At 38.2% G+C, this 8,525-nt stretch overlaps 1 pseudogene; it reads left to right on the top strand.

The window, feature by feature from the left end:
• Nucleotides 1-7,224: 7,224 nt before the first annotated feature.
• Nucleotides 7,225-7,569, top strand: LOC114205744 (transmembrane protein 14C pseudogene; annotated as a pseudogene).
• Nucleotides 7,570-8,525: the final 956 nt, after the last annotated feature.

Below are 8,525 nucleotides of genomic sequence, written 5' to 3'. Positions count from 1 at the left end.
CAATGAAAAATGACCTGAACAGGGACTTCACAGAGGAAGAAATATATGTGGCCAAAAAATAAATGTAAAAAGGATTCAACATCGTTAATCAGCAGGAAAATGCAACAAAATCAAAAAGTGGTACCACTCCATGTTTAGTAGAATGGTTAAGTTGAAAAAGAACAACACTAAATGTTGTCAAGGATATGGAGCAACTGGAATTCTCACACATTGACGATGGAGTATAATATGGTACAATCAAGTAAGAAGGCTGTTCGTTGTTACTTTTTTCAAGTTGAATGTATATCTTCCATATTATCTAATAATTTCACTCCTAGGAATTTATCCAAGAGAAATGAGAATATATGTCCACATAAGACTTTATGATAAATATTCATAGCAGCTTTATTCATATTCAAAATTAGAAACAACCCAAATGCCTATCAAAGAGTAGATAAATAATTTTGATATATTCGTACAATGAAATAATATTAAGCCATGAAAATGAAAAACTATTGACTCCTACAACAACATGGATAAATCTTCACATGGAGCAAATGAATCCAGACACAAGAGAATGAACATTATATGATTTCATATGTATGAATTTCTAAAATAGAAAACCTTAACCTACTAGGGCAAGGGATATCCCTGGAAGAGTCCATAGAACTTTCTACAATGGTGAAACTTCCTGTTGTCTTTTTTTTTTAAAGATTTTATTTATTTATTTGACAGACAGAAAGAGCACAAGCAGGGGGAGTGAGGGAGAAGGAGAAGCGGACTCCCTGCTGAGCAGGGAGCCTGATGCAGGACTTGATCCCAGAACCCTGAGATCATGACCTGAGCCGAAGGCAGATGCTTAACCGACTGAGCCATCCAGGTGCCCAGAAATTTCCTATATCTTAATAGCAGTGTGAATTACATGGATGCAGGCATTTACCAAAATTTATTGAATTGTACACTCAACATGTACATATTTTAGTGATTATAAATTTTACTCTAAAAAAAAGGAATACTGAACTCTACTTAGTAGGAATGATTTTCACAGTGGTATGGACAAACAATTCTGAAATGATCATGTGTTCTCTGAGCAAATAAGTAAATATATTGATGATAATGGGTGCCAGATTTCCTTCTGTTGCAGTTATAATTATGGGAGTGAGACAGCTAGAATGAACACAGGAGTGTTGAAGTAGAATTCGAATCGCCAGGTAAATCCATTGTTTTTAATATGTAAATAGGTAGATACAGAAATAAATGTGTGTGTATGTTTTATTGTTTTTCCTAGTTCTGAACACTGAGAGAGGTTGAAACCAATGGAAAACTAGTAGCAATGACCACAGCTAGGACTCAGATATTGGCTCCTAAATATCATTCTCCACTAAAAAGGACCAGGGCCTCCTGGAGGAAAGATGAATTCCAGGGCTTAAGCTAAAAAAATACAAAATGAGTTGTTCAAAGAAGTCAGAGACTACTCAAGGAATGTTGGAGAACTGACAAAAGGACACCAAAACCAGACTGAAGGGGTTACTGATGTCCACAGCCTGGACGATTGGAGCATCAATACAAATAATGCTGGAAAAGGATTATAAGCCATTTAATTAGATAGAAATATGTGGGTCCAAATTGATATAAAACTAAAGGAATGAGTGAAGACGTCATGTAGTAGGGTGGTGGTGGGGAAATGCCAGGGTGGTGAAAGCAGGTGTCAGATCGTGGGGCCCAGCACGCGTCTTCACAGCCCTCTGCGCCTGCCCGGACGTCCCCCTGGGCTTGGAGTAGCCTTCCCGTTCCCTACCAGCTTGGTGTCCTCCTTCCCACACTTCTCATGGCCCAACTTTTATGTTACCTCCTTTAGAAAGGTTTCTTGAATTTTAAGAAGCATCTTAGTGTAGTAATTATCGATCATTTGTCGTCTTATTTTTCATAATCCCTTTCTCAGCATAGACAGCAGACATTCTTTTTATATTCCTTAGAGCTCTCTTTTTTCTCAGGGTCATGCAGTCTTCTATATTTCCTATTTCCATTCCCCCACCCCCTCTGGTAGGCACTTTAAGATTTTGTCTCATTTTTTTTTTTTTTGATGCTTTGTTACGGAGGATGCTGTAACATTAATTGCATTGTATTAAATTGTATTCCATCAATGGTTGCAAGCTATGAAAATGAAAGTAATAGGGGTCAATTTAGTAAAAAATTAGTTTATCTTGATGCCGGCTGTGAAAAATGCCTAAGACTGGCTGAGAGCCAATCACAGAAGCCCTGTAAGGTACATCCTTCCACCTGCTTGCAGGAAAAACCTTATTTTAAAAAAAAAAATCAGCAGATAACTGCAGCTCTCCTTCTGTCCTTTGATTTAGAGATGTGTTTTGTTTTGCTCCCTGACTAGACAGTCCTGAATTGGGTTCCCTGAGAACAGATGGCTCTGTCAGCCAGTTGGGCCAAATGAGTCAGTGATCTGCCACAATGATGGACATGAAACAGCCATGGAAGTATCAGGATGCCCACTCGCCCAGGATCAGGAAGAAACCTCATGCTGGTTTCCAGGCTTCCCTTCCCCTTTCCTCAGCTCCTGCCGAAAATAAACTTACAGAAGCCATAACAAAACAACCCCTCCACCCACCGATCATTCTTTCTGAAGTTTAGATGCAAAAATAAGAGCCAGTTCAAGAAGAAGCAAGCCCTCTCCGAGGAGGGTAGGAATTTCCCATTAGACTTTAGAGGGTAGGCCCATTCAAACAGCAGATGTAACTAACCTAAGGTGCTAACCTTACCTCTGCAGCTCATTGAGCTACAAGTCATTTGATAAGTTTTGCTTTGCTGGGTACAGACGTCACAGCCCTAACTACTTCAGCCAGCTGAGCCTGATCACATTATTGTAATGATAATTGAGTTGCAAAGTGAGGCTCCGTGTGTACCTGTTTGAGACAGAATTCTGGAATATGGTGTGCACAGCCCCAGGGAAGGGAGGGCAGCATCTGAGGGGTTTGGGGAAAACTACCATTCCCAGTGTTTTTCTTTGTATTTTTAGAGGTTTCCTCAGACCTGTTTGCAAACATTTCTATAATCATGGGAATTACTGTATATTGTAAACAATTATAACTGATATCGATATGGTCATTTCTGATTTTCACAGTGGGATCAGATCTTCAGTCTCACCATATTCTCATGATAGGGTCATACATATGACACCCATAAAGGAAATATAATAATCTCCATTTTATAGATGAAGACAGACTTGGAGAGGCAAAAACACTTTCTATTTTAAAAGGAAGAGGATTATGCAGTTCTGGGTTGAAAATGAGCTATTAACAGAAAATGGAGTGTCCAGTAAGCAGTATCGTAGGTATCTGAAGAAAATAAAAAAGGATGGTGAGAAGAAAATAATTGGTTATTATCTGGCCAGATGTTCTCAGTATAAGATGGTAACAAAGGGATCAGGGATAGGTTCACCTCACACCTTACTGCCTATAAAACTTGGATTGGAGATGTTCAAGGACGTCGCTGGGAGACACCCCTCCCTAGACTCACCCAGATGTTTCAAGATTTGTATTACCTGGCGGAATAGGGATTGATGAGACTGTAGATGACTCAAGGCACTTCTATTATGTAAATGAAGACAGTTCCCAGCTCACAGCCACATAGGATACTATTCTGTTTTTCCCTCTGTCATTCCTGCTTCCTACCTCCTTACTTCACGTGCAGGCATTGGTGACTCCTCATCGGTACTGATTACTTCAAAAGAGGATAATGCAATAAAGCTAGAGAAAGAAAAAAGTTTTGATTTTCAAAAATCTTGTTTTAGGTTTGAGATAAAAGATGAAGAGATCAGTCAGATTGTTGTTCTTACCATTGAGGAAAAATAAAAATTTCTTGAAATGGGAGAATAGCAAAGAACGAGTGGAGAGTATACAAGGAAACTGGATAAAGATGGACCCCAGCAAAAGGACCCTCAGTTCTTCGCTATGCTTTCTCCATGCTTCATCCCCTCTGTGTTTAATCCCAGGGGACAAAATCGAATACCAGGGAATTTGAGGATTTGAATGTAAATACGAACCTTGCAAATTTTCACAAGTAGCTCCTAGGATGAAGGCAAGACTTGAAAGTTTTCCTGTGAAGGAGCAGAAAGATCTATGATGTATTGTAGACAATACATCAAAGGATATTTTACCCTGAGGTCAGTCTATTGTCTTGCACACCATTAAAGAGGGATTGTGTGCTGACTTATGAGGAGGATGGGTCAAAGTTCACATACGTGGGGGGAAAGATAGCAAGTTAGCCAGGGTTTAGTTAGCAGGTATTTTGCTCATCACCGATCAGTGAGGACAAAACAGTCCAGCTAATCATTTATGAGGCAATGGGAATTTTGAGGATGGGAATTTTGGAGGTCTGCGTTGCCCTGTCACAGGTAGGTAAGGAGGAATCTGTGCATCTTATCTAAGTTGTGACACAACAGTGGGGGGATTTTTTTTTAACATTGCTGTTTTCTTTCTTTTTTTTATTTTATTATGTTATGTTAGTCACCATACAACATTAGTTTTTGATGTGGTGATCCACAATCCTTTGTTTTCGTATAATACCCAGCACTCCATGCTCCATCACCTGGTTAACCCATCCCCCACCCCCTTCCCTCTAAAACCCTGTTTGTTTCTCAGAGTCCATAGTCTCTCATAGTTCGTCTCCCCCTCTGATTCCCCCCTTCATTTTTCCCTTCCTTCTCCTAATGTCCTCCATGTTATTCCTTATGTTCCACAAATAAGTGAAACCATATGATAATTGACTTTCTCTGCTTGACTTATTTCACTTAGCATCATCTCCTCCAGTCCCATCCATGTTGATGTAAAAGTTGGGTATTCATCCTTTCTGATGGCTGAGTAATATTCCATTGTGTATATGGACCACATCTTCTTTATCCATTCGTCTGTTGAAGGGCACCTCGGCTCTTTCCACAGTTTGGCTATTGCGGACATTGCTGCTATGAACATTGGGGTGCATATGGCCCTTCTTTTCACTACATCTGTGTCTTTGGGGTAAATACCCAGGAGTGCAATTGCTGGGTCATAGGGTAGCTCTATTTTTAATTTTTTGAGGAACCTCCACACTGTTTTCCAAAGTGGCTATTTTCTAGGATCACAGGGCTTAAGTAAAGTTTAAGATTTTAAATGGATAACAGTTAAACCAGGAAAATGGATTGAGTATGGTCAACTCTAAGATGTGTACTTGGACTCTAAAAATGAAGAAGGAAGGCACCACCTCCGCAACATTATCCAGGAACAAAACAAAAATTCCTAGAACAAAATACTAGCTTCATGTATCTTCTGATCAGTTTTAATACAAGACGCTGGAGAGCAACAAGATACCCACGTAAAGAATGCAAACTGAAGATTGTTTAACCAACCACATTTTATTTAAATTATAAAGTCTATTCTATGAATAGTTTTGAACATGCAAGAGCTCAGAGAATACTGTGCCATTGAGTCCTTCTAGAAGGAATGATAAGACAATGAATTTTGGCCAACTAAGTGACTAGGTAAATAGTAGCAAAGTGACTGGGAATAAATATTGAATGTATTTGCCTGTAGAAAAAAAAATACAGGGATTGAGATGTCAGAACGAAATATATATGTTATATGTCTTTACTATGTAGAAACGATATACCTAACAGAAATTGGATAGGCAAGGGGGAAAGGAGGCCAGAACTTAGATAATTTTATTGTCTCATTTAATTTATTAAAAATAAACACTATTAGTAACTAAAGTCAGGTGAGAGAGATGAGGGAAGAGAAAGAAGAGGAAGAAGAAATATCCTAATTTTTAACCATTATTTGTAGTATGTAACTTAGAGATGCAGTTAAAAGAAGTACATGATTAAGGGTCTAATACAGAATCATTATTATAAAGGTAACAACTAAAGAAAAAACACATAACTTGAATAGCAGACAAACAACACACAAAAAGCAAATAAAATAGAACTTATAATAAAGGAGTATCTTTAAAATGACACAGAAAATGCAATACAATAATATGATGGAACAAAGATGAAATAATAACTTTTATATCAATAAGTCACCTGTTAACAGGCTTATCTTAGCTTGTTTAACTTTTTAAATTTTTTTAAAGGCTTAACTTAGTTTTTTATTTTTTAGACAACTTAGTTTTTTTTAAGATATATTTTATTTATTTTAGAGAGTGAACATGCACATGCATGTGGGAAGAAGAGAGCAAGTGCACAAGCAGAGAGGGGTCAGAGGGAAAGGATCTCAAGTGGATTCTGAGCTAAGTGCAAAGCCTGATGTGGGGCTCGATCTCATGACTCTGAGATCAGGACCAGAGCTAAAATCAAGGGTCCAACGCTTAACCAACTGAGCCACTCAGGCGCCCTTTAACTTAGTTTTTAAAAGAAATTAATCTCCAGGATGGATTATACAACCTAATTCTATGACACAGACTTATCTAAAACACGGTACTTCAGTAAGGTTGAAAATAAAAGAATTAAAAAGGGCAGAAATACAAATAAAAATAAACCAGGGACTCCAACCAAACAGAATATTAAGAAAGAAAACCTAATAGTGCAGAACTGTGTAACTCAACAATGGACATATTACAGTTATGAATATCTGTGCACAAACATTCATAAAGCATAAATTAAAGGTGATGAAAATGGAAACAGACATAAAAATACTAGTGGGAGACATGAATTCACCTCTCTTGGTCCATGTCAGATCAAGTGGATGAAAATAATTAAGTATATTGAATCCTGAAATAACATAAATAATAAGATAGAGCTAATTGATAAGGTAATTCTGTACTTTATTAATTTTGAATAAGCCTTGGAATATTTAGAAAAATTGGCCACATATTGGGCCACCAGAAAATTCTTAATCTATTCTGAATTAAAAATAAATAGGTATCTTAAGGACAATCTTCTCTAATCACCATGCAATGAAACTAGACAACCAAAAGGCCCCTTTACCTGGAATTTATAATAACATTTTCTTAAAATCTAAGTTGAAGATGAAATAAAGAATGAAATTGCATCGTATGGAGAAAAAAATGTAATAAAAACACTTTCAAATCTGTGGGATGTAGTTAAAATGGGCTTTAGAGGAAAATTCATCATCTTAAAATACTTAGTAAAAAACGGAGTCATGGGGCTTGCACACCCTTGTTGACCAGAGCAGACCTGGGGGAAAGCGGTTCAGTGCAGGCCTGGTGTGTGCTTCTGTCTGGTCAGGGTGAGAGAGAACAATGCAGAAGGACTCTGACCCTCTAATGCCTTTACTTTGGATTGGCTTTGGCTATGCAGCGCTGGTTGCTTCTGGTGGGATCATTGGCTATGCAAAAGCAGATGGTGTCCCATCACTGGCTGCTGGACTTCTTCTCAGGGGCTTAGTAGGCCCGGGTACTTATCAACTATCCCAGGATCCAAGGAACATTTGGCTTTTCCTAGCTATATCTGGAACCTTAGCTGGCATTATGGGAATGAGATTCCACCACTCTGGATGCGTTATGCCTGTGGGCTTAATCACGGGTGCCAGTTTGTTGACGGTCACCAAACTTGGAATTAATGTGTTGAATAGACCCCATCAGTAGTAGTCATGTCCCAGCTTGGACTTATGAAGAATTTAAAACTTCCACTATTTTTAGTGTGTTAAGAGAAATAAGTACAGCATTTTCACATATTCTGACATTTTACTTAAACTAAACCAAACAAAATGTCATTAATGTTCCAGGAGAAAAAAAATCAGTCCTTATCATTACAACCTTAAACAGGTAGGTGGTATATAACCCAAGAGCTTATTGTTATTCTCTCATATAATTTGATTCTTATCTGTTGATGTTATCTCTTTTTTTGTATCTATAGGTAAAGTCTAAGGGGCAAAATGTTATGTATCAACATTGGGCATGCTGAAACCCCATGCCCTACTCAGAACAATGTGAAAAAAATCTTTTATGAGATTTAGGATTTCTGTTCTTTGGCTCATCCTAGAGCACAGATCTACTTTGAAATCATGTCAAGTGATGTATCAATGAAAATAAAGTTTACTGTAAATTAAAAAAAAAAAGGAATCATGAATAGGTAGTCGATTCAAAATTTAGAGGAGAGAAAATGAAATTAACTCAAGGAAAGCAGAAGAAGTTTGGTAGATTGAATTATTGGTCCCACTTTTTCAGCTCTCTCTGTGTATGTCCCCTGCCTCTTGCCCTTGTGCTCTGCCATGTGGATTTCTTTGGCAGATGGGATGCCAGTAGATGGGATTCAGCAGAGGCTTGCAGTGCGCATGTGCAACAGTGTAAAATCTTGTGTGTCTGCAATTGCCCTGAGACTAACATGCGTTGGCTAGCCTGCTGGTTCTGGAGGAGGACAAGAGACAAAGAGAGGAGAACTGCACAAGCAATCCAGAGCATGACACAGAACTGCTTCAACCACCACGGCCTGGAGGGAAACGGCCCCAGCCGACATTGAAGTTCAAATGTGATGGTGCCATGGAGATTTTGCTCTGCAGCATTACTATGACAACATGCATGAATTAATTAGAAAATAGAAT

The sequence above is a fragment of the Eumetopias jubatus genome, unplaced genomic scaffold (genome assembly GCF_037043125.1).
Source record: "Eumetopias jubatus isolate StellerSeaLion01/CBP00866 unplaced genomic scaffold, mEumJub1_p1.0 scaffold_1, whole genome shotgun sequence".
Classification (NCBI taxonomy): domain Eukaryota; kingdom Metazoa; phylum Chordata; class Mammalia; order Carnivora; family Otariidae; genus Eumetopias; species Eumetopias jubatus.
The sequence above is the reverse complement of the archived record's forward strand: the minus strand, read 5'-3'. Positions and strand labels throughout refer to the sequence as shown.